The sequence below is a fragment of the Ptychodera flava genome, chromosome 11 (genome assembly GCF_041260155.1).
Source record: "Ptychodera flava strain L36383 chromosome 11, AS_Pfla_20210202, whole genome shotgun sequence".
Classification (NCBI taxonomy): Eukaryota; Metazoa; Hemichordata; class Enteropneusta; family Ptychoderidae; genus Ptychodera; species Ptychodera flava.
In genome coordinates this window covers 5,932,491-5,959,335 of record NC_091938.1, presented here as the reverse complement: position 1 = coordinate 5,959,335, position 26,845 = coordinate 5,932,491, and the positions used below count along the sequence as shown (strand labels likewise).

General features: G+C 40.3%; 1 protein-coding gene across 7 annotated transcripts in view; it reads right to left on the bottom strand.

Annotated features, from left to right (window-relative positions):
- LOC139143378 (homeobox protein Mohawk-like) overlaps positions 1 to 26,845 on the bottom strand; it is a 122,881-nt gene that overhangs the window by 81,580 nt on the left and 14,456 nt on the right. The window contains exon 1 of one of the 7 annotated variants that reach the window (XM_070713640.1): positions 16,778 to 16,984. The exons of 2 other annotated variants lie outside the window; for them this stretch is intronic. The gene's annotated coding sequence lies outside the window, so the exon portion shown is untranslated. Of the gene's footprint in view, positions 1 to 1,336; positions 1,880 to 8,200; positions 8,451 to 8,584; positions 8,790 to 16,777; positions 16,985 to 26,845 lie in introns of those variants that run through there. 4 more of the 7 variants (XM_070713651.1, XM_070713645.1, XM_070713642.1 and 1 more) reach the window with 4 other exon arrangements.

The following is a 26,845-nucleotide window of genomic DNA, read 5'->3' as shown; positions in this document are numbered from 1 at the left end:
ACGCTTGAGTCTAATGTGCGCTTAAAGGTGAGCTTTTCTATCGATAGCTGTTTACGAATTCCTCCCAGACTGGAAGATAAGGGCCTGTGTGACGTCACCGGTGGAAAGTGAGAGTGTTGGCGGCGAGTACCGGCAACATTAACGAACCATAAAAAGCGAGATGTTGGCGGTAGCTGTGGGTACTACACAATCGATTTCAAGCGAGCGTTTTCAGCTCCGCCAAAATGAACTAAATTACCCGTACAACCGAATAGTGTCTAGGAATAAGAACCACGTGGCCTGTCCGAAGGGCTGGGAAATTATTTAATCAATACTTTAGCACATTTTGCTCCTGGTTAATCTCTGTCCACTTCTGACATTCGACAGCTCGCACAGATATCAGGTAGTTATTCTCACAAGTTAAGAATCGAAAACCGCCTTTCGTCTCTTGACCGAACTATCCAGTTGACGCTACAGCGACAGTTGACCCAGCGTACGTGGCTAAAGGTCGCACACGGTTGTTTCAGAACACCTGTACCAAATTAACAAACAACTTATGCAATAATTCTACTTCAAAACATCTGATAAGATTATTTTTGCGCAGGTCCCAACACATGCAACAGGTAATCTTATATAAGTATTGGCTAATATCTAACGACGGATGCTGCGGCAATTTGCAGGCCGTGTACTTTAGAAATAATGAGAAGTCTTGGTTTGTAACAAGAGTGTCAAAACTCAGGTATACTTCGTGTACTTCGTGAGTCGCTTTGTTGTGGTTTTTAGGACTCCGCACACTTTAGACACACATTCACGACAAGCGTTATTTGTTCGGACATTGCAAAACGGGAAAGCACGCCGGTCAATATCACACAGTACATGCTGAGAATGGATGTACGGTCAATGATGTACACACGTGTGACCATTATACGAACCAGAAAGGAATGACCGGAGCAACCTCCCTGTCACAGACGAGGGTTGTCGACCGGTCGAGCGATAAGGTTGCCTGTCACTCCTGAGATTCGCACCGTGACGGTAATTTCATCGTCCTTACCAACCCATCAAACAAGGTGAAAACGACAAAATTCGATAAAACGGTCTATTGAAAGACCAAAATAACGCAAAGAACACACAAAATGACCAATTGCTCGTCGAAAAACTTTGCCCTTGTTTTATGTAAATGGCGAGTAAGTTTGGCCAGGTTTCCTGTCACTCACCGTTCCCATCGGTGTCTGGCATAGCGAAAAGAGCGCGGTAATCAGTTTGGAACGCGATCCCGGGTTGCATTATTCTTATTGCTGTATAAAAACAAATTATAAATTTATAATCGACTGTTATTTCAAGAATCTGAAAAACTTACTCTCTTCCCAACCCGGTGGCGGTCAACTTGTTCCGGTCAGAACTCAAGACATTGCGTGCTCTCCATTCACCAATTACACAACGACTGCCTTCACCCTGGTACAAGAGCTCACCGCGGGTTCAAAGGCAGCGTTACATAAGAAAAGGGTACGACGGCGCTTGTTTATTAATTCCCAAGCGTACGAAATATGTGTGTCCAAAATGTTAACAGTGCGTTACCGTTCCCTCTGATCCCATACAGCTTCGAACGGCGTCGGCTTCTGAACCAAACCATGCGTGGTGGCTTCAAAACACAGGAAACAACAGACTGGGTAGTAACAGCGGCTGATATTGCTCTCCGTGCGTGTCAGACTCTCGCGTTCGCTCTTCGGGAGAAAAAAAAACACTCGTCTGCTCGGGTTACCCCCGGACTTCGGATAAACAGTACTTGCCTTGTCTTCGATTTGCTTTCCATTTGCAGTAGTTTATAGAACATCAAGTGCCAGGGTAGGCGACTCATGGGAAATTCTGTGAAGTGTTGAGTGGTATGAGACATGAAGCAAACAAGATGGTACTTGAAGAGTGCTACATGTAGCTTAAATTTTATAGCTGGTTGTCGTCACGATCAACGTGACCAAACAAAGTCTTCTTTGAGAACTGCACGGAACAGTCAGCTATGTCCTCTGTTTCATGACCGTTTGGATATTCATCGCTTTATATTTGAATATAAGTCGACAATTATCGATTCCTTGGTCTTTGACGGCAAAATTTAAGAAGATCCAAGGGAATAAATCTTGACAATTAAATGTCGAATGTTCAAAATTTCGGTCTAATTTGGTTATGAACGAAAGTGGTTTTTATTCAATCTGTGATGAATTCATTTCAGTTTTGTTGAAATACAGTTCGGATGAAGAGTTCGTTTTTGACTACTGCAGTCTGCCATATTGTTTTCTTGCTATTTGCTACATACGATCGACACACTTTCTTGGTTCCATTTTCTACCAACAACTATAAAATAAGCATCGACAATACCTAGGGTTCGCGATAAATTTCTAAACATCCAACCATCTTGATGATTTCAAAATCAGCACCTTAAATTCGAAGAGGAAAAAAATCAAAGAATGGCGGTGTTCACAGCAATTGCATGGTACTAGATCAATCGAAAAGAAAGTTAATTGGTGCGCTCCCTGTCATTGCTTGTGGTATCAAGTTCTGGTACAACCATCACGGTTGAGTTGACATTGACAAACCAAATAAAGGACGAAACAATATTCCGCCGTCGGGAGGGCAGGCCAAGATATAAGCTTCGGTGACCACGAAGCCACAAAGTGTATACAACTCCTCGAAGTCGATTAGATTCACATACCGGTTCACCAGACCATCGGAGCATATTAAAACCGATCTGTTGTCAGTTGGCAAGAAAAGACATGACAAAGCAAAGACCACAGTTATGGATAATAGTATACCTTTAACACTGGGTCTGACTGGGTTAAATATTCTAATCGCATCAGCATAGCAAAACGCCCAATTAATACAGTACAGGAGATACGACGTTTGTGGCGGGAGAAACAGTTTTAATGGCGGGAACCTGAATTCGGAATGAACGTTATCTTTTGAATGACATAATTTATCCTCTCGTCCTTATCACATAACGCTAGGCTCTATGACCATCAGTTCATGTTCATTCAAACAAAGCAAGAATCGTAGTAGAATACGTAGGTTTTTCAGTCACTTTAACTGATGCATAAAGTCTATATTCTGTTTTACGATGTTCCAACACAGATGTAAACTGTTTCCGTTGACGTTCGATTTTGCTACTAGCTTCTCTGTCCGAAGACATGCTGAGTTAGACTACAGTATATATTATCTATCTATCTATCTATCTATCTATCTATCTATCTATCTATCTATCTATCTATCTATCTATCTACCGATCTACCAATCTATCTATCTCTATCTGACATGTATCTCGAATTTTATGTGTGGCTATCTATCTACTGTCTGTCTGTCTGTCTGTCTGTCTGTCTGTCTGTCTGTCTGTCTGTATGTATGTATGTATGTAAATGTACGTATATTTGTGTAGATAAGTATTAAATTTAACCCTAAAGCCATATATTTATCAATAGATGATTTGTTTGTGTAAGGTTTATCGTGATATGTGATATTTTTTGCTGATTTCATACATTTCGCATTTGAGGACAGCAAAATAATCCTTCTAAATTTTCACATTAGAGTAGGCGACATTGTGGTGCGGGATCATCAGCTGTGCTTGGCTGTTCGATGCGATATCTGACACCAAAGGACCGCTCAGACAAATTATCATCCCACTCCCCCGTCTTACCAGGTAACATGATCAGATGTTAAGCCTTCGACACTGAAAGAACACTGCTTTTTCATTTAGTCCTTGCCACATGCTCTTAAATTTTCTGTTTTTGCGTTTTTTATGTTTTTATGTTATCTATTTTGGCCAAATATCGACGATTTTGATGAACTGTTATTGACGCACCGCTGGCACATGGCTGCGCTCAATCGCATGGTAAAACACGCCTTTCCAACAAAAATCGCCATTGTCAAGGATTAAATAAATCGTTATTTTTGACACCCGAGTACGCGGTTACATAAAAATAGAGGCTCCAGCTTGCTATGACAAAGACAAACTGTATTTAGAAAAGCCAGGTAGGTGCGTATGAAAGCAATTACATGTAAACATATTGGCCTATAGGTTTGAATCTGACGACGTACACGCTTCACTCATACCCCGAGTTTGTGTATACATCGTAAAAGTTGACTATCCTTTACTGTGAACAGACGATGAAAGAGTTATTCGATGAAATTTGTGACGATGAAGTATTCTTTATCACTCTGGAATGGTTTATGGCAATGCATTCCTCCGATAACGCCGTAAAACAGAGCAAATTTGAAAATTAAAAACGATGCATGTTGTACAAGAGTTCTTCTATCACCCGAGCTCGTTGTTCGAGCTTTGGACGGTCATGTTAAACCTTATGCTACAGGACCGACCGTGGCCTTGCCGACTCCTTTGTAAAAATGCTGAAAAATCCTGCTTGTTATATTAATTGATTTTTAAGTTGACCTAACAATTACACCGATTGACCAACTTTGACTCGGACAGTGCGCGCGGACACTTATGAGAACCACTGACTGAATGGAACGGTTTGTAGTTTCTAGTTTTTAGCTTGTCTTCAAGTTGAAAGCAGTAGTTCCTAACGTCTAAAATATCGGATTCGCAAACTCTCTTCACATTTTTCCACGATGCTATCATAAAATTGTTTGGCAACACAGAAATTCTGCACGACAATAACCATTCTGAACGGCAGAAACGATTCGCCTCCCCCTCCCCCGCCCACTCCCCGCCAATCAGCGAAGTTCAAGAGATCGACCTCGATCACGTTTCATCATCCAACGAATTAAAACGACTTCATTCTGATTTTAATTGGCTCGGACACAAAATGGCGGCAACCACCTGTTGTTTGTTCACGATTTTGTTGGTAACATGGCTATCCGTGGATGCTGCTTTCGTTCTGTGCTTCGGTTGAATGTTATCATGTATGGCAAAGGTTTGGTTGTTTTCATAGAAGCAGAAAGCATACTTGCTTGCTAAGACATCGTTTTACAAGGAAAACACTTTGTGGTTTGTCAAGAAGACAATTTTCACCTTCTTTGGACGGGATTTTGAACCTCCAATCTAACTTTTAGCCTTCCACCGCGAGACTATAAAAATCATCTGCTTTATTAGATATCTTACGTCAACGCGCGCAGATATATCGAGCCAGTCCACTGATCTACAGCGCATGCGTCCTCAATAAACTTCGTCGCCACTTTCAAAGTAACGTTTCGTTCAGGTTCACGAGAAAGTTTGAAGGGGCGATCAAATGAAAATCTGCACTACTCTACGTTTTGACAGTTACCGAAAAACGGTTATGAAAGGATTAATATCATCGCGCCAAAAGTCTATTTTGCATAACTTTGCTAGTCGTCTCCGCGTAGTCAATCACGTATGCGACCAAAGAGGATGTCCGCCGCTGTTATTACATGTAAAGTCGGGCTGAGATTTCGTCTTCGACGGCATGTCTTTTCATCGGCGTCTCTTAAACAGTTGCAGTGCATGCATTGTAGACCACAAAAAGTTAACATTAGACAATCCTATAAACAGTCAGAGGATTGTTGAAAAGCCGAAAGAACTCAATAAAACGACACTTGATACCCGCACACTTTTTGAGAATCAAAGAACACCTGGATACTTCGGATATGATTGAGCGAACACAGAATGTACCTGCACCATATTCTCGACTCAACAATGTCGGTGTTAAAGTTGTTATTGGCAATTAAATATGCAATTGGTGCGTTGATGAGAACGGGTCATGACCCCGCCTTTTCTATGTCAGTCATGATTTACGTGATAAACGACGTCACGCGACATGCACAAGTCTTTCCGTTCGCCAGTCAGTTTACTGTCTTACCCCTTTAATATTCTCTTTTGACTGCAAGCGTACAGCTTGTGCGAAACGCGTGTCCGGCACATTCAGGTTAATCTTTTCATACACAATACTCATACAACACTGACGAATAGAATCTGGCGACCCGAATTAAATGTGTCTTCCCGCGCAGGCCAAAGGTCATCCCGCGGCCAACCATGAACTGACAGACGAACACATCACCTTGGTCAAATGCAAAAGCTCGGCGTCTCTCGTGTAACGTTGTATAAGAGTCTCTTACATTGCTTTAGAAGCAACGATAGAGTTTTAAGAAATCAAGAAAGGTGTTTTCACACCTGTGGTGTCAACATTTGACACATAAAAATGAAAGTGAATATTTAGGTGTTAGACTAAGATGGTGGAACTTAATCGGGTAAGGCATAACAAAATTTAGTGACCCAAAAACGAATCAAAATTGTGTTCAGGCTTTGCTACTGGTCTAGCCGAGTCTGTTGATGCGTTCAGATGGCTCAACATAATTATGCCAGTGGGAGAATTAGACAGCCAACATCTCTCTGGTTTCTTGCCAACGAAACACACGCGCTCCATTTCAAAAATGAAAGCGGCAAAATAGAGAACTTTTTTTAACGACGAATACTGAATAGAAGAAGATGAATACCTATTTACTTATATTGACTTACTTCTTTCAATGCCTTACTTCCTGGTCTGGTTTCTATAATATTGGTTTCAATCTACATTTGCCAGTCATCATCTTCTGTACAGGAGAATTTCGAAAAATGGGCCAAGAAACTGCCGTCGACCTACATAACGTAGTACGAGTCAGCCAAGCGACCCTTGGGGATTTTTCGTCGTGCACATAAGAAATGCTGTGTTTCGCATGGAACATTCTGACGGACATAAAATTGGCGATGGCCTCTGGCAATGGAGGCGAACTCTCCTCTATAGCAACGCGACCAAAAAAACAAGGAAGTTGAGATAACATCTACATGGTTACAGTTTAAACAACATGTCACACGGTCAGAATTTGACACTTCGTGTTTTGCAGAAGGGAAATATCCTTGACACATGCATTGTCCTTGTACGTTGATTCTGTCACGTGAAACCAGATACAAGTCTGGGCAAAATGTCTGCACAGCATTTCTAGTACACGTTTGACAAAGTCAAGCGTGCAACCATTGCATCGAAAATGATAAGATTTCGTCATTCCCGTGTTTGGCATATTGTATAAAGAGTACATCTGCGGTATAGCGGCATCAAAACACACCATTTTAAGGCGAATTTTCAAGACAAGTAAAAACAGCAATGTTTCTATACAAAGCAGTTTACAGTGACAAATCTTTGTACATTGCAAGCATGTTTATAGTGAAACTGTCCTAGCTGAAAGGACAGGGACATTTGTAAAAATTGTTCGACTTTTCTGTTTCCACTTCTGCTTCAGTTGCCATGGCAATAAATGAAGCGCTCGATTCTTATCTTGACAAGTGCACATTATAAGCTGAGCCCTTACTGATAAACTCCCACTCCAAATATTCAACTGTTATTTCGTATGTCACAGAGTGCACAAATTCTTCAAAACAGGTCGCATCGGACGCCGTGTAGTCTCTGTTTGAGTTGGGTTTCCCAAAATTTGGCTTTGTAACGTTGTCTTCCATATTGAAACGATCACTTTTGCGATATCGTGTCGTCAATTTAATAGCATTGTTTTCGCTGTTGATGAGATGTTTTAATATACTTTATCATTTTTCTATCAATGAGTTCAATATTGAACTATGTTGTCAGAATAGCGATGTCTTTCCAGTTCTCGTCGCACGTATTATCGATAAGAATGCATGCTTATGCTTTCATAGAACCATAGACCCTCCAAAAAACCACAGACAAAGAAAAACGCATCAACGCGCGTTCGCTTATGAACTCAGAATGCGAGCCCGGTAGCTGACGATGTTGTGTGCGTCCTCTTGTTAAAATACAAAACACAATATCATTCTAACTGCTACCTGGTCTTTAACCAACATACAGCACAGCTTTAAGTGTGTCAGCAGTAAAAGGATGTCTTTGGAAACCACAGACTTTGGGGGCGAAGGGACGAATAATGCTTCGCGATTCACTGGTAGCGTTTACCGCGGTAGTGTAACAAAAGTTTTCTGTGTTCACAGGACATCTGCGTGTACCTGTCGTTTGAACAACAGTTCTATAAAGTACGCGGATTACTGCCAGTTCCACTATTCATGGAAACGGCTGGGACATTTTTTCGTGAAGTCCAAAGGTTTTTATCGGTGCACTAAAGGATTAAAATAAGCGGCGAAAAAGTTTTGCTTCTGTCACGTAAAAAACGGAAAGTTATGTTTGCGTTCCGACTGAAAGCCGGGTCTTTGATGAATGGGTCGTACCGATTGGACAGTTCATTTGAAATCAAAAGATTCAAGACTTACCAAGTCGCGGTGAAACACCATCAAATTCGACAGAGCTGGGCGCAGAAAGCAGCGAGTGTGCGCTTAGTAACATAGGCTGGAAACGTGCTCTATCCTGTCGGCGAAAAGGGGAACACACGCCTTGGAAAAAAACGGGAACTGACAGGGGATTAAAAAACCATCGAAACAAATCAGAATACAGCGAGGTGTGTTCAGCACACGCCCCTCTGCATATATGACCAGATACTCCGCCGAAACGCCACGGTGCCGTGGCCTGACCGACACTGCCCTCAGAAAAGTACTCGTGCCCCACAGGCGATCTATCCATACACAAACAAATGTGGGTAAAATACACGTAGCGCGGTATTGCCTTGGGGTGCTTATTGTCTTCATGTATCGCCTTACCTTTTGCTTAGAGAACAGCAGCTTTCTGCCAAATATGCTGGCAACAGAAAATAAGGCTTAATTCCCTTTTCGACGTGTGTTATTTTTACCGTCGCCCGTGAACCAATTACGGTGATCTGTGGCACTAAAAATAAGGCGCACTTTAGGGTTTGACGGTCGCTCTCATCAAACATGTGCAAGTGTTTCCGCTGGCTGCTCCATTATCGGAGAAAAAGGGTCATTTGAGGTCACACGGCATGTCAAAGCGACAAAGCATGTATCCCACGAAGAGCGATGAGTTAGTGGGCTATCGCACTAAAACCTACACGTCGCAAAATGATTCGTTATGCGAATTATTCAGCCGCAAAGAAAATCTCCGCGGGCGTGGCCGCGAGCTACGGCCTTCCAAACTATAAATCACCGCAGAATTGACAATGATTATGCGATATTATGACAATATCAAGGAGAATTCGGACGCATAGGGATTAAATTGACAGCGGGAAAAGTTTTTGGCACACAAAAGTAAGGAGATAATTGACAACTTGATGCCTTGCAAGGAAGTTTCGAAGGAGCGGGTACATATATTATATTTAAGTTCTCCCGACATGATCTGTAAGTTATCGGCCGTCACTCTAACGAAAGTTTCTCTTCAAGCCCGGGGATAACGGCCTGATCAAAACGGATGACGGCGATCAAATAAAAAATCGCCGCGGTTGAAACAGTCCACGCATATCTCAGTTTTTGCCGTTGAAAGTTATTGCCGGAATGACAACAGAGCATCGGAGCATGTCAAAAAAGTTACATTCTATTACCGACTTCTCTTAATCCTCTCGGAGCGCCGCGCTTTGCCCGCCGCCATGGCAACGTGAATTCCAGGCCGAGACAGTACGATTATAGAGGTCGGGCACTTGGTGTTATGAACTCGCAAAAGTACCCAAGGCTTCACAGTAGCAGTTTGGCCAAGTCTGGTTTTGCGAACGATCCGATCGTTTTTCCAGCTTTCTAGCCTAGAGCCCAACTGAATGTAGAAATCTAGCTACAAAAATTATGTCTGGCCCTGCATGGCCGCATTGGTATTTTAAGTGGAGGTAAATGACTCCGCGCGAAAAGCTGTTCTGCAACATTTCACCAGCCAATTAGATCTCAGATCTTGTCTCACCCCAGGGTCTTTCATTAGGCATATAGAAAATTTAAATCTATAGAATATATTACACACAACAGCCTCATCAAAATTACGTCATCTGAATAAGTTTACATTCGTATCGTAACAATATTTTGATTCACATACAGAGTTTTAAGGATACTAACTATTGTAATGAGCAAAAAACCTGAGGATGAAGCGGTCGTGGGGTGTCACGGTTACACTGAAATTAAGTATCGATTTTGTGGTTACAGGAAAAGAGGGTGACAAAAACTCTTAATTTCGAGTTTTTCCTCCATGTTCATGGTGTTTTTTGTTTATTGTGTTTTTCTTTTCTGAAATATACAGTCTCATTCTTGCTCAAGACAATTAAGCCCGTTTTGGCATTTACAATTTATTCTTGGAATGATACGACAACCATTACCACACACACACACACATATATATTATATTTATATATATATATATATATATATATATATATATATATATATATATATATATATATATATGTATATATATATATATATATATATACATACATACATACATATTATATATATATATATATATATATATATATATATATATATATATATATATATATATATATATATATATGTATATATGTCTCAGGAACAAATAGGATGACATTTTTCGCTTTCCGACCATCTTGCCACCAAAACATGGTCAAAGACATTTGTCGAAAGTTGCAAGATCTTTGAATTATCCGCGTCTGAGCAAAATGATAGATGCTTAATGTATATCTAACAACTTTCATAAAAGGGTACACTGTACTAAAACAATTGAAAAATTTGGACAAAAAATGACAAAGCTGCTATTTTTGTAGATTTGGTTTTTATTTTGGTTTTGATTAAGTGGCGGTAACCAGAGCTCGTCGGCCATACAAGTGTTTAATCAAATGCGTTACTGTTATAGAATTATGCATGTATGACATAGGTTCCTCTTAGAGACAACACACATGTTAATCTTTTTAACTGGGATGTAACCATAGTCGATTTACAGAATTTAAGAGAGAGCACACGTTTTTAATAGATTAGCTCTCCGTAAATTTAGAATCTTGGCAAATTCTCACAGAACTGATACGGGACACAGGAACAACAACTCAAACTGAAAGTTGACAGTATATTGATTTATTTAGCCATGCTGAAGACGAATTTCACCTTTCACAAACTGTAGCGCCCAGACAGAAAACACAAACAAAAACAAATAAACTTTGGCGAGACTGTCTACAAGAAACAGTTCATACCATAACGACATGAGTTTCGAACTTCCAAAAAAAATATACGCAAATAATTTTAAAATGGTCTGGTGATGTACAAATCTCGGGAAAACGATGAAGGGCTGTATGAACTCTGGAATCGCGACCTACCACACACACAGGCACTGATTACAGGCCTGCACACAAGGGCCCTCAAATTGACGTGTGTGGCACTGTCAAGATTATCCCTATAGCCAAGTATCCCGACATGCACACGTTTTGAATCAACATTCGATGTAAATTTGAGAGCCTTGCGAACACCATGCCAATCTTCTACTTGACCCGGAATCTGGCATGACACACCTGTCACTGCAAACTCCATAAATCCGTGGGGATTTTTGGTAACCAAAGTAGAAAAAACTGCAATTTTAAAAAAACCTTGACTTAATAAGTTTTTAACGTAATATTTGATCATTTTCCGGCAATCTCTAGTCATTCTCGATTATTTTGTCAACGGAAGATTGTCACCCGCCATAAATGGGCATCGGTATCGGTTTAACCAAGTAGTACTCGAGGTTAGTAGATATTTGTGGAGAGAGAGAGCGCTGCTAAAACCGCAGTTGAAAGGTCGACATGACTTGACGAAATGCGGTTCCGATAGACAAGTATGATAGGTCCCCACCCAAACACTACGAATGGATGAATCTATTTATCAATTTCATTACAAGGCCGTTCTTGAACAACTCTTTCCTGCTGTTTACGAGCGTACTTTTGGTGAACTCGGGGGATCTGTTACAGGGAGAGCTGGCCACTCGCGCTGAAAACGAATAGCCGCAGCTCAGCGCTACACACAGTCTAATGTTTGCCACGTGTTAGCATCTGGCAAACCGAAAGAAAGTCAGGATGAAATGAAATAGACACCACTAGCCATGCATTTTATGTCTTTCATCCCAAAGCATGTGCTGTTCTCGTTGAATAAAGTGCTTGTCAAATGTTCAATTTTCAAACCTCGGGGACTGCTGAAGGCATCAGCTTACCTGTATCCAAACCCGTCTTCCCACACTGTGTTCCGGCAAGGTTGCCACCAATTCTTTTTATCATTTTTGCAATACTTTTGTCGATATTTTGTGATTTAAGAAGGGACTCCACTTTTCAAAACCCATATAGCCTATCACTTTTTGGGCGACCACGAGTATCGTTGCCTTTGTAAGGCTCTGTCAATTATTTTGCCCGAGAGCGATTCCGGAGCGTGGAGTGCAGGTTTGCGCTCCAAATTACCTACAATATTACACAGAGTATCGATTGTTTAGTATACCAAGTGTAGACCTTGGTATGTTGAAAAATTATATCATATCAACAACGCGGAGAAAATTCCACATCGACGCAGCAACATGACAGCTGTTTTGCTGACGGGAGCGGCAGTAGCCTTGGGTAAACCAAGATAATTGTCGCTCGGCAAGTCCTTTGGATGGTACTCAAGCGTGCATCTATACACAACTGCAGTTGTGAGTAGGAAGCAAAACGTTTGCAGATGTACGGAATTTCACCGCTTCACTTCAGAAAAATAATTTTGACGTATCGGCATGAATGAAGTCCCGCCTTATTCAGTATTGGAAACCTGCCATGCGTCAATATTTGGCCATCGAGCAATTTTGTCTTTTGTCAGAGTTCAAATAAGAGGATGGACACTGAATTATTGCAACTGATGATTACCTCGCTACGGTTCTTGCTTTCGTGTGTCCCCCTTTTCCCTCCAAGTGTGTAACCTCGTACACGCGCCAAAAGTTTTAGACAAAGTTCAGTACGGTAGTGACGTGATCTCGGGTATTGGTGTGCCCACGGCCGGATATCATACACTATTGCCGCCAGCCAAAGCCCACCGCATACTCAAGGTGGTACACAACAATGTTACGACTGATTATACGGCGCACAATTTCAAATTTAAGCGCCAGGTTTGTTTTTTGTTTTTTCGTGTTTTTTTCAATCTTGATTTACCTGTTTATCAATCGTTTGTCTGAGTGAAGGGCGTACAACGTGTATCATAATCTGGTAAAACGTGAAACGTGACCAAAGTGTTTTAATTATCTTGAATGCAGTTTTGATTTATGCCATCACTTTTATAGTACCCCGGGCCGTCGTGAAAAAAAAATGTTGGCGGCCAACTGGAATATGTCAGTTTTTGTAACGAACGATAGCTCATCAGTTCTCAAAACTTAAAAACAAAATATGAACAGTTTCCGAAATCTCGTGGTTCATCGTTCGTCCCGAAGTCACCACCTCCGCATGATGCATGCCTTGTTGCCCTACCGGCAGAGAATGAGAGTGAGCACCAGATAAATTACATGTATTATTTATATGACTCTTAATGGTTGTTTACCATGTACCATGCCATCATGTAGTCCATTTCATCCTTTGTTCGAAATGAGCGTTTCTCTAAAACAAAGATCAATAGTGCTATGATACATTCCTGCGTGTTTCTTTTATGTAATATTTGATGTCAAACAAACATTGTTCCTTCTGATGTAAGGACTTAATTCTTCATTATTTATTTATTATTAATTTATCTATTTATCTATCTATCTATCTCTGATTTTGAACGATTGTCCACTTTGTGTAATATTTAATAATCGAGAACAGCATTCTATTGTCATCGGGTAGTCACCCGAAACATGTAAAACTCTAAATATTTTAAAACAATTTAAGCGGCAGGCCCCAATGACTATCATTCTTTCATGAATTAGTTCTTGTTAACCATCGACCATGTATCTGATGTTAATCATTGGCCCTCCTTTGAAATATGTGTCCACTTAATGATCAGTTTTCTGGTGGTAAAGCTGAGACAAATCCTGCCCCTTTGCTTGTATAGAGTTAGCCGGTCATTTGTCTTCCATTGATGTTTAAGTCAGAAGAAGAATTGCTTACTTTGACCGATTAAGTATTAACCAACGCCCCCCCCCCCCCCCCCCGGCTGAAGAAACACAATTTGTGGTTAACTTTCCTACCAAGATAGTAGGGTATTGTTTTTTTCGAACTTTGATGCCGTCTCAGAAAGAATTGATATTTACAAACAACGAAGGAATTTACTTAATTGAGCTTTATCAAAATTGAAACTTTTCCAAGTCATTTTCAAGGAAAACGACCAACGATAATAGGGAAGAGGGTCACTCACGATAAAATTTGAAACTTTTCGAGAACTTGTATTTTAGAAACAAAACGAACATGGTTGGACGTATTCCATTTACTGGTGTGCCGTGAGAAACTAGTTCAGGCAACCATGGAAATTGTAACGTGACCAAAAGAGAACCCTGGTTCAAAAAATGTTTCACGTTGGTGTTGTCAAGGAAACAAAACACTCGAGTTGTTTCTTTGTGGGACGTACGTATGTTTGCTCAGAGTATTTGATGTCTTGGTCCCGCTAAGAAAAAGACGGGCTTTATCTCGAAATCTCTAGCAACCAAAATTTCGTAAGTATTACATTGTTGCTCCCCCACGCCGTGAGAAGGGATTAGGGTAGAGTTTAGGCAGGTGTTCCCATCGCCAATTAAATTCATACGCCGCGAAGGGCCCCGTTGCCCTCGCTTAAGAGCACTCAAGGAATGCGCGGTGCATACATCATTTTGTCGACTCTATTAACAGGTCGACCTCCCTCATTCTCTGAATGCCAGCATGTGCGCTTCAAAATTTACCCGCACGTCAAACAATATGAAATGGTACTCGACGTCGGGACAATGCAAGCCTCGAATCAAAACAGCAGACAAACGTCGTTTTCCTTTGCCAGGACAACATTACATGATGAAAAGCTTTGCCAAGCGCATGTCTTAGTAAACAACTCTACTTAGGATTGTCGTGTTCTACAGGTATGAACTGAATATTAACCAAAAAAAACTCGACTATGTGTGGCGTAAAGAACATTAGAATAAAATAAAGTATGCGAAGTTAAAAGGTTAAATACTTCTTGCTCAAGAAAATAATTAAATCTTCTTATACTCACAGTGAGATATATAGCAGTACAGAAGACAAAACAACGAATCAAAAGAATGAACCAACCATCATATTTTTCATTCTAATTTACACATTCATATTCAATCATAATTCTCACGTAATTAATCTCCAGGGTAACTGTCAGTATCGTCGTAATAGAAAAACATAATAACGGCATACTGTTTTTACAGTGTGCATCATAGAATTTCCATTTCATTTGTGTGCTTATTTTTTCCTTAGTATACTGGCCAAATATCGCAAAGGGCAATTCGAGCTGCCGCGAGACTTCTCTTTGTTATGCTTTTCTCTTTTTTCATCTCATTTCCGAAACGGAGAAGTGCTGTGAGAATTAGCAAATGTTTAATGTTTACGTTCCCTCTCGCTATTTGTATGAAGCGTACTCGACCAGATATTTAAATTAGTCGACGGAAGAGAGAGAGAGAATTTACAACGCTGGAGATATTGGCGGCGGCGACATGCCTCTTAAAGCTCATCGTGTTTTACATTAAAATTATGAATAAGGATAAGGAGCAAATGAAGTGTCTGGCGAACACAAGCACTTGGTGCACTAAATTATGCCTAGATTTGTGTGATTTTTGACGACAACCCGAATAAGCTGTCCAGCTAGAGGTTGATCAGCTGATACTAGCTTACGAGCACCCTTGTTGGGAACGATTGTGTTAACAGCTTAAAATGGCACGGTAGCCCCGCCAACGCGCTGCTCTGTATATCCTTCTTGACGTGGTTGCATGCTTATGGTAAGAAATATCTTCAGTTTCCCTGCTTTTGTGCGTGATCCAGACCGCCCTGACTTCGTAGTGTCTGCTCGTCAAATCTGCATCGCTTGAAATCAAATAATTTAGGCCAGGCCTTAGATCTCAGCGGTAGTTTTGTTGGGACCCGAAACGCAGAAGCGATCCTAAACTGTGAAACATGGTCATCAATAGCAAAGTAAATGACCTTATACAATTCTTTTATGGTTTAATGCATAACATGTACAGAACATATACATTTACTACGCATGTCTGTATATATAGACGCATATCCACAAACATATGTACGTACAGAAATACATACATGAACAAAAGCTTACTTGAAAGCACAAAACATATAATACATAATACAGCAAACATACATACATACATACATACATACATACATACATACATACATACATACATACAACTTACATACATACATAAGTAGATTATGTGACATGATAGACATTAGGAAAACAATTTTAAACCAAAAAAAACAGCTGCTAATGACTGTACTTTGCCAAGCATTGAAATGGACGACTGATAAAAATCAATACTTAATGACCAAACGACCAACCTTATAAATACATTCATTTCCCGGTAGTCTGTTTTCTTGTATGAAGGCACAGCAAATGAACACAGTCAGAGTCGAAATCGAAAAGTTGATCAAGAAAACAACCGGTGTGTGACTCACATGCGACAGACCAAAGTAGCAGAAGAATAGGCAGTACATACATCAGACCGACAAGCGAAAACTACTGACTAGGTCCTACAAGTGCGTGCCCACTTTTTAAAACGTATTCAACCGCAAATACAAAAGACACACGTCCGCATAACCATAGACAGTAGAGAAACTGTCTATGGCATAACATGGCACGAGTGGACAACAATCTGCTGGAAAGGCTAGCTAGCCATACTAAAACACATACGTCATCATTAAAATCTAAGCGATCACCTCGGGAGTTTCGTCTAAGCATCAGGGACATTGTACAATGAACATCGTACAACGCACTTTTGACAATGTGTATTTACATATGTGCAACAGTGCCTGCAAAATACAGCTCTCTCTCTCTCTCTCTCTCTCTCTCTCTCCCCGCCCCCTCGCCGATTACCTTTTTTGTGGATGAGATATAGTTTTTTTCCCTGTATGTGATATTATCTTTGCCACTCAGTCCATTTCAATCCCTCGCCAAAATTCGTTGGAACACGTTTTACCAAACTGTCAGAAGCAAGCCCGGCCGATGTCGCAATTGATGCAGTTCGTCCTTGATGAAACATGAAATGGGCGGAGCTTCTTGGACAGACACAGATATGGTTATAGCTCACGCATGCGCAACATTGCAAATAAGACGGATGCGTTCTGGACGGATCATAGATCTTAATAGGTGGGCCGGACGTTCCTTTACTGTGAACTCAAGAGTTTATCAAACCATGGAGCCAGTTCGACACAAACGAAGTCACAAATGAACCCGGATTCCAATCAACCCGTCATATGTTTAGAGAATATTATAAGGTTGTCCCATTGCGCTGCGCTCCGACTTGTTTTCTATGTTCAAGTTGACCTTTGACATGTGTCAATAATATAAAAGGCGCACCAGTACAGAACACATGTTGATCTGACAAAACAAAGAAATTGGAAACCAGTAGTTTTAAGGTCGTATTTGTTCGGATTTTATGCGAGTGGACGTGGGTCACCAGATTTGAAATTGAGCGTTCATATCAAATATTGAGCAATGAACATTTTCATCGATGATAGACCCGGTTAGAGCGTTTTCCACTAATATGGCGCGTCGTCGTTTGTGCGAGCAGCCCCCCCCCCCCCCCCCCAACAACACACAACAACCTTGACACTCTGGAGCGCGACAGACACCTGGAGACGGGACGGAACCAGAAGTCGGTGAAATGCAAACCAAACAAACACCGACAAGCTTGTCAACTTCATGGAGGTTTTCGTTTTCACATCGAGTGCATTCACTCTTGCTCACAAATTCGACAATGAAATGCAAAGGATCACGCTTTAAGTTATAAATCAGTCTCGTGGAAAATATACTCTTCGGCGTTTCCCACACACGAACATCTTTCCCAGATATTTAGTTTTCCAAAATCCATTTGCGCGCTGTAGAACCCCTTCACAATAAAATTACGGGTTCATTGCTAATCTGCTGATTTAAGTGTTAAACACAGGGACTCTGGGACAGTAAGTTTTAATTTATAGACTCTAGCAATAATAACAGCGGAATGGTATGTGTTTTGAGCAAGAATAAGTCTGACGTACGGACGGACGCTTTACTCCCGACCTTTGAGAAACCTTGATTTATAGTAAACTGACATTATTAATAGTGCTGAGCTCAGTACACATCACTCGAGTCGATTGTTTTTCAGTACCGATGGCAACTCGTCAGTTCCTTTATGAAAACAGATAAATTTCATGTCTTGAGCTGACAAATTTAGCCTGTCAGGAGCTAGCTCGAGCTGATCGTATTTGCGACATTATTCCATATTCAAGACCGATTTTTTTTCAAGTTTGGTCCTTCATTTTTACTCGCAAAATTATCCTTAACTCCGCTTGCTTTTTTTCCATTTTACTTAATAGTCACACCCTTGTTACAATTGTGTCCAGCTATGTGACCTTTGACATCGAAAGACGAGACACCAAGATATGGCAACGTAATAAATTCATGCTGACAGACAAATACTAGCGGGAACTCAATAATCTGACATTACAATGACAGACCGACGTCGGTACCCGTGTTACGAAGCTCCCTAGTAACTGACCGCGATTTGCGAGCCCGGACCGCAACGTTAGCTTTGATGGTATTCGACTGTTCCCCGTTTGGCATAATTTAGCGGGAAAGGAGTGCTTCCGTGCTTTTTAACCGCACGACAGGTCATTTTTGTCGGGCGAGTTGCCTGACATTTGACGTCACTCTACAACACAAGTCATCGTATGATCACATGTGCGCTGAAGCGTTTGTGTCGCCATCGACAAAGGCGATTTATGGGCGGTACTGAAAACTGCTTAAACATTATGTACCTCTAAAAATTGTAATTAATGATGGCGTTACTGGACTATTCCTCGGAATCGAAAAAGCGATGCTATAAATAGGTGACCCTCTCCCAGGAAACAAAAACGGGAAACCGTTAAAAGATATTAAAGCTTTGACAGACGGACGAACAGGCAGGCAGAGAGACAGCAGACTGAGTGAGGCAGAAAGTGGTCAAAGCAAGGCTGTAAAAAGTTATCGTAAACGAAGCTTATACAAATATATATGGACTGGTTCGCCGCGTCTCCGTGATCTACAGTAACTGCAGACTGAAACATTGGAAAGAGCGATATAATGGGACCAGACAAGAGCACTGGGACAAAGTATACGAGCTGTAAAACCGCGGCAAAAGACGAGACTTATGTGTGCAAAGATCGCTACAAATCGTTGCCCGTGTACGTGCTGTTTAATTTAAACATTGTCCCTTAGGTATTGCGCCTCATATTGAAAATTATCCGAAGATTCCACTTCGAAAAGTTTCATCTAGGGACCGAAAAAGATCACAGTAGTAATACAGCATTTTACGAAGGAGCAAGGTTGCATGTCAAGGTTTTGCCTTAACGATGGGCGGGTTAATATCCAGAACAAGTATTGATCCTCAGGATAAATTCTCTGAGCTTTCAAACTTCGGCATATTTTGGTTTTCTATAGGCTGTCGACTCGAACACAGGGCGAGTTCACTTGATACGTGTGTTTGTAATATGCGACTCCAGAGTTATTCCATGTTTTTGCATGATTTCTTCCGGGCCAAGAATCCATGTCCATCCCAACTGTCCAAATTCCCGGTGTCAAACACTGCCGTGTATGGGCTATGAATGTCTTCGCCAGTATTTCCGTTTCATGAGTTGATCCAGTTTTTCAGGACCGATACGATTTAATCCCCGCAGCAATGGCTGTTGGGATCCGTGCTTCCGGCTTTTGGCCACAGTGGACAGCCTCCGGGTAACTCACTCCATTCTGGGGTCACGCTTAGGTCAAATTTTGTGGGGTATTTTCTGATATCGCGTGTCGTACTGATTTAAATAAGTGGTATTTGTTTATCGATGTGAAGGACCACACAGTTTCTTTCCTGTATGAACATATTTATTTGTGAGCCTTTCATCTAATCGGAAACTTGTGTCCGTTAGAGGCGAAGCTGATGAAGAATGTTTGTTACTCTGTAATACAGGCGGTTGCTCGCGCGCGCCATTTCTTACAGGCTGTCGTCTGCCTCGCTCAAAGTACATGTAAGGCGTCGACGACAGCGCATGATCGAGAGGGCATCGTTTCCGAGCACCCCAGATCTTGCGCACAAATGAGAAGAGGCAATATATATGGCATTCATGTACAAAGGGCAGAGTGGTGTGATCGACTGGGCAAGTTGCGTGACATTATATTTAAAGGTTGGTCGCATGAGTGATGATTTAATGAATCATGAACCGAAACGTCGGAGTATTTATTCATAGATGAACAAAATTTTTGAATATTTTATACCATTTTTTCCCACGTCATTTACCAGCGATGCTTTTTTATAGAGACTGTCCTAAAATTAGATACCTAAATGATGCCTTCTTCAATTTTCAAGCAATTTAAAGAAAATGTTTTGCCAGGTGACCTCGATGGTGTATTCACCTTTGATCCTACGGGGAGTACGAGCGCAGAAAGCGTAACCGTGGTTTCCCATGAGAAGGGATGAAGTCAAATATTAATTACTGCGATTACAAAACGATTTGGTTAGAAAACATTCAGATAGCAACGTGACAGAATTCAGGAAACGAAAGGTTGAACTGATCGGTGTGGGCAAACAACAATATATCATGTTTTTTAACGAATGCTCAGGTGGACTCAGGATGACAAATCTTCAACTTCCCCACGTATTACAGTTAAGTAGTGGTACAAGTTGTTAAAGCAACGGTGCCAGTAAAATCAGAGGGCGATCGAGTCAGACACATTTTTTTTCAATGTCATGAAATTTTAATTTTACAAAAAAGTAAATAAAATTGGTATCTTTAAGAAATTAGACAGAGTTTAATTCCATGTACATAAGGCATCATGTAAAATTTAAAAATATAAATGCTCTTTCGGAGATTCGCCAGAAAACCCTGGAATTATCAGGAATATATAATTCGGCCTAACAATTACACTGCACGATGGGTACTTGTACACTTTGAGGCCGGATTTCATCTCATTTATCTAATTTTTGGGGTAACATGTGTTGTAAAAACGATTCTGAACAATTTATGAATCGAAAAAGAGAGTTGTAGTTTATTGAAACTCTCATTTTAGCTTCTCAGGAAAACGAATTTCGCCTATATATCTAGCGAATTTACATTCGAAGAAGTCGTGTGACCGGGACGGTTGCACTGATAATAATAAAAAAATCACGTGAACATAAAATACGCCAAAGCCTGTGTCAGTTTGTTTTACTTTAGCTGTATTTAATAGCTGTTATATACTGTTTTTTAATGGTTCTCCAGGCTCGCTCGGTCACCATGATATGAGAAGAGAAAAACCGCCTGTAGATTTTGTTCAGTCCACGCTTGACGTAAAAAAAAAGATACTTTTACATCAAAATGTCAGGTTTTGTTGTTCAGGGATCCTCGTTGGGGCAAGTTGGAGAATATTCTTATCAAGATGATAATAGGTGTGATATATTTGCATAATGGCATAGTAATGGACATTCACTACACAAATACTGTGTATAAGGCCGGACAAAATGTACCAATCACGCTTCGTTCCGCCAAGTACGCTGAAACTATAGGTAAAATCGAAGCGGCCATCTGGATCACACAATGGCGATGGTTCTCAATATGGCAAATATGCTACGTATTTTCTTCTGAAAAATGAAAACACTAAAACTTTATAAAATATCTCATGTTTCAACTGAAATTTTGTCAAATTTCTGAAAGTACAAAAATCGTGCTTCATTTAAGTAACATGTCGTGGAGCCAGACCTTAAGAACACACGAGCTAACAATGTTGACAACAAATAACAACAAAAGGCCATAGTTATTGCTGATGTGTTCAAAATCCAATTAGGAGGCAAAGAAGTCGATGATTACATCATTGAAGGTGTGGACAGAACTAGGGAAAAACATCTGCACAGCAAAACTACCCAAAGCACGTGGTCCTTTGCAGCATTACTGACTACAACATTCTCGACTTGAAGATCAGCCAAAAACAAAACGATTTCATCGCCGTGACAAAATAAGTGCATGCGAAACAAAATCTGGAAAGCAATTTGTCAAATTTTATATCGTGAATAAATAGCATCCTGGTCATCCCTTTCCGAATTTAATGATGTTTCATACCCTAATATTATGGCGCAAAAAACAATTATCTTCTATTTTAGATTACAAAAGTCGGTATCTTTTCAAAATATTTTTGCTATTTTTGGTTTAAGTGAGCAACTCTTCATGTTGCTCTGCTGTCGGAAAGATGGTCAATTGTCAGTCATCAGAGCTATACTCCTTGCGTGCTTGTAGCTATAACAATAAAAGCCTCGAAATACCAAAAATTATGTTATCAACATAGTTACAAACTGTTACAAACTGTTGTATGTACTTGCACGGTAGAGCTTTGTCGATTGACAATTCAACATGTTTCAGTTTGCGGAAAACAATATCTCATATGAAACAAAAATACAGAAGTAATTTGGAAAATAGCGACTTTATCCCTTAGAGACAAAAAAAAAGCTCAAAGGTGAAATGATTAGGGTGTTGAGCCTCCTGGAAATTATTTTGAGTGAGAGTGCGTCATAAAAATATCAATTTGTGTTTGGTTATGTATTCCATACATATAGAGCATCGTGAACAGTGGTAGGTGAAAAAAAAAATGAAAAATCCGAATTATTATCAATCATCGATGTATTATCCTATCTTTAGTCCTATCAGTCCAAGTAAAGAAATTGTATGTGCTTTAATTTTAACAGCTAGTACACGAATATAGAATCACTGAGGTTAAAATTGCACTAGAAAGCACCTGGCCTGGTCATTCCATTGCCAAAATGTCAAGCCAGACGGACACTCCCACCTGCACGCACGCTAGCCCAGTGACTGTATCCAAAAGATGGACACATCTAATAAGAGGACTTTTTCGAAAGTTTACATTCATGTGTTTCACATTTGATGTCAGGCGAAGACAGTATTTCGACATTTCGTGTGCAATTTACAAAATGGCAGCCCTGGCGCACTGGCAGTGCGGCGTTCTGAAGTGCATGAAATCTAACCCGTATTTTGGTCTCAACATTACAGTTGATCCGCTGACTGGGAAACACTCTCTCCCATACTCAACCCCTTTCAATGTCTCCATAATCCAGGGATGCAAGGCCAGACAATTTTGAATCTTCATAAATTCTTACCAAAAAAAATCAGACAACGATCTTTCAATGTGAATGTTATGATATTTTAACTAGTTTCTGTCACTGACCAAGATTTAATCTATGAATCGCTCAGAAGGTTATTTGATGAATTCAGGTTTTCAGGTTTTAGCTTCTAATGCAATAATGAAAGTCTCCAGGCCTTTTATTTTCTAAATGTGAAAAAATGAAATTTCTCTGCACTAAGTACGGTCCCTCACAAAAAAAGGATTCAAATTGTTAAAATCGTCAGTTTCGTATGCGGTCATAAAATCTGTCCTTTCGTGTCGTTCCGTTCACGCATCGACGGTTTATGAAAACACAATAGAGAAAAGAGTAAATAAGAAAGAAACAGGCGGTTTTTCGACAATTGACAGCTTCTGTTTTTTTGAGTAGCTTTTTTTTTTCACTTCTCACGCCATAAGAAGTGTGCTGGTTCGCCGGCACTCGCCGCTGTAACCTGTTTTTTTGGAAGTAAAGAGATATTTTGTTATGCTGTTACAGGACACAGCCGTCTGCTCTGAAAACTTTATGTCAGACAAGAGTCAACTTTGCTTGGACACCGTTGTTAAAAAATACCCCTTTATCAAGATTTCTCGCGCGGATGGCTTTTGATACTTCTATACATACTACTCATATCGACCAAAAACTAGGTTTTTCGGTCGATAGAAACTCTTAACGGTGAGGGCGCTTTCACATTTCAAGGACTTTGCAATCACAGTGAAATATCAGTACGAATTCTGAGACCACAGAAGGCAGCAACGTAAGACAAATAGGCAACAAAAACAAACAAACAAAAGGACAGAGAAACAGGAATCTGTTGGCATCATTTCTTTAAAAGAATTTCAAGAGGTTCCGACAGCTGATCCAAATCAAGCTAGTGTTATACAAAATTCTGCCTTCTTAAAATTAAAGTAGAAGTGTCTCTAATTGTCCGTGCAGTCATTCTACACTCGCTTCGGTGGCGTGACTTTCAATTCAATATCTTTGCCCTAAAAGCAGCCCCGTCATCGAAATCACTTTTTGACTGGGATCACCCTTTCTGTATAAACTGTTTTCGTTAGCGCCAAGAGCAGAGCAAACATTGCGGCAAAACTTGATGCTTTCCCATGGTCAAATCATAAGTATCGGTAAACACAGATGTGTCTGCCAAACGCTCTCCTGTGTTCGCTGAAGTGTTTTTCTTGGCCGTCTTGAGGGTGGAGGGCCGACAATTTGACGCTAGACGCGCAAATTTCGTGAAAGGAGCAACCTATTAGGGGTTTGGATAGCCAAGACGGGCGCGAATTTCGCTCGCGTGGAGAAGGAAAGTGCACAAGAGTTTGGTCATCTTCGCTTGCCAAGGTCTCTCGTCCGGGCAGCTGAATGCTTCCCGGTTAGTTTTTGGAAGTAACCGGGACCCGAGCGAGTGGACGATGGAGTTTGGTCGGTTCGAGTAGAGTAACAATTCGTTGACATTAAGAGGTGTTGCCCGTATTTTGGGATAAAAATAGCATAGTTTAATCTGATGTGTTGTACATAGAGTGCTACAAAGGTCATTATGCCAGAAGTTACACAAATGTTTTCTTCTTGAACATTTACTCGGTATGTGTCCTGTGTCTGATACAGAGGACGAATGATTATACGGTGGCGGTGGCGATTATGAGTCATTCGACCATGCAAACTTTGAAAAACGGTCTATCTGTTCTTCTGTTTGTTTTGGTGGGTCTCTTTTTCGCATTCGTTGATCAAAATATTGTCCATGAATTCAAAAATTATACCATAGAATAATGAATGCTTCAGTATTCGTTCATAAGCAGAGGACACATCCACCCATATGAGGTGAAGCATTTGAGTGTTGGTTTTGAATCTGTATATTTGCAGCAACGTTTGATAAGATAGGTGACTGCGCTAAACTTATAATTACACACGTCGTAGGGTACAGTGAGTAGACAAGAAAAAGTAGTGTTTCCGTCTTACTTTTGGAGATATATCTCACAGAAAGCCTTTGGATTTTGTTCAGTTAATACTACTTTATGACATTAAAACTGAAGTATCACTATTTTATGCAACGAAAATGACTAAAACAGTCCTTTACAAATGGTTTTTAAACGCTATGAAGAAATACGTTTGTTGTTCACTATGCAATGAAGCTACTCAATGAAACATTCGTCAAAAGCGCTAAGAAAAACGGCTGAATCAGCAATTTTGATGTTCATACAGAAGTAGTAATCTTGCCATTTCATCTCGAAATCTAGTACCGTGACACACCGCTAGGTATACATTCCAAAATGACTTCTCATTCCAAGTCTATTTGTGAAAGTTTCAAGAAAATGAAAATACTACAAGGATATTTTCTTGTATTTTTATCTGCAGGCTGATGAAATCGGCTGATATTGCACAACAAACGGGTAGTCTTATGACATTCACTGACACTGCACTTGGAAGAGTTACTAAATTACTTCCCCTACCTAACTTTGTCAAAACACAAATTGATAGCCTTGCTAACACAAGTACAGAACGAAGTGAGTTCAGTGAGCAGCTTTATTGTAACGTTTACAATTGGATTCTAGGGCGGACTAAAATTCAGACAAGTTCACGAGGGCATTACCGGCTGTGATGACGGGTTGAATACTAGGTATTTCGAAATGGTTTCAGGAGTATAAGAAGCTGTATTTTATTATCCCTTTGAGTGCTGTAATGTTTCCCTCCAAAATTTTAGTGCAACATTTAACCAGTTTTTATGAATTTTTCTCTAATTTTTATTGATAATTTTGGACCAAATGGACATTAAATTTCATTAGCTACAGTTTTTTATCAAAATTTTGGCAAAAACGCGAAAAAATTGGCTTTTGCATATTTTACAATGCAAAAAAATTGACTTTGGCGCTCAAAGGGTGAACAGAACAATAATTCTGGAACTTAATCTCACGATAACATTTTCTTCGAAAGAATATGACAGTCACTACAGTCAGGCATCGTGTACAGAGTTCAAAACTGGCAATGGCCTCGGCGATCAAACACGTCATAAACGATTACGACTGCATTCTGGGAAGTGAACGGTTAGTATTTGTCATTCACTGACCGTAATGAATCGACGGTAGGTGCGGTTGGGTGAGTATGGTTGTACGTGGTTGAACGGTAGTACACAGGGTGGGGGGCATTTTACCATACAAGTACTGAACGTGGTTCATGTGCGCGGCTACTAATCGAATACCATATAGAACTACTGAACAGACCCATTTCACCGAAGCTGTTTAAAGCTCCATAAGCTGTATCGTTTGGCTATTTTTTCAGCACTTTTGTTTTGTGGTTTCCCTACACTTTCTGCATTGAATCCGTGAACTGTAATTTAATGCCAAGTATTTAGCATATCAACACAACCTATATGACTATAATCTCCATTGTTATTTTGAAAATTGTATTCAAGTCCGGACTAGAATTCATTTGTAAACAATAAACAGTGATCACTACACACATACAAGCCGTATTGATAAAAAGAATACTCGAAATTTGGCATGACAAACGGGTTAGGGTCAGACACGGTAGTTGATATACAGAAGCAGAATACTGAAAAACTTGCCACAAGTTACAGCTTATGTCCCTTTAATGATATCGCGTGCACACTGTACACAAATTTTGCTTAAAGAGTAAATTTAACACGAATATTCCTATCCGCACTGAAAATGCGCCTATCGTCGTGTTCCTCGATTAAATCGGAGCACTCGAACTCGACAAGCGGATTAAATTTATTCTATGATGATTGCAAGTATTGAAGGAGGTATTGGAGAAAGCTTGTCAAATATTAATATTTATTCTAT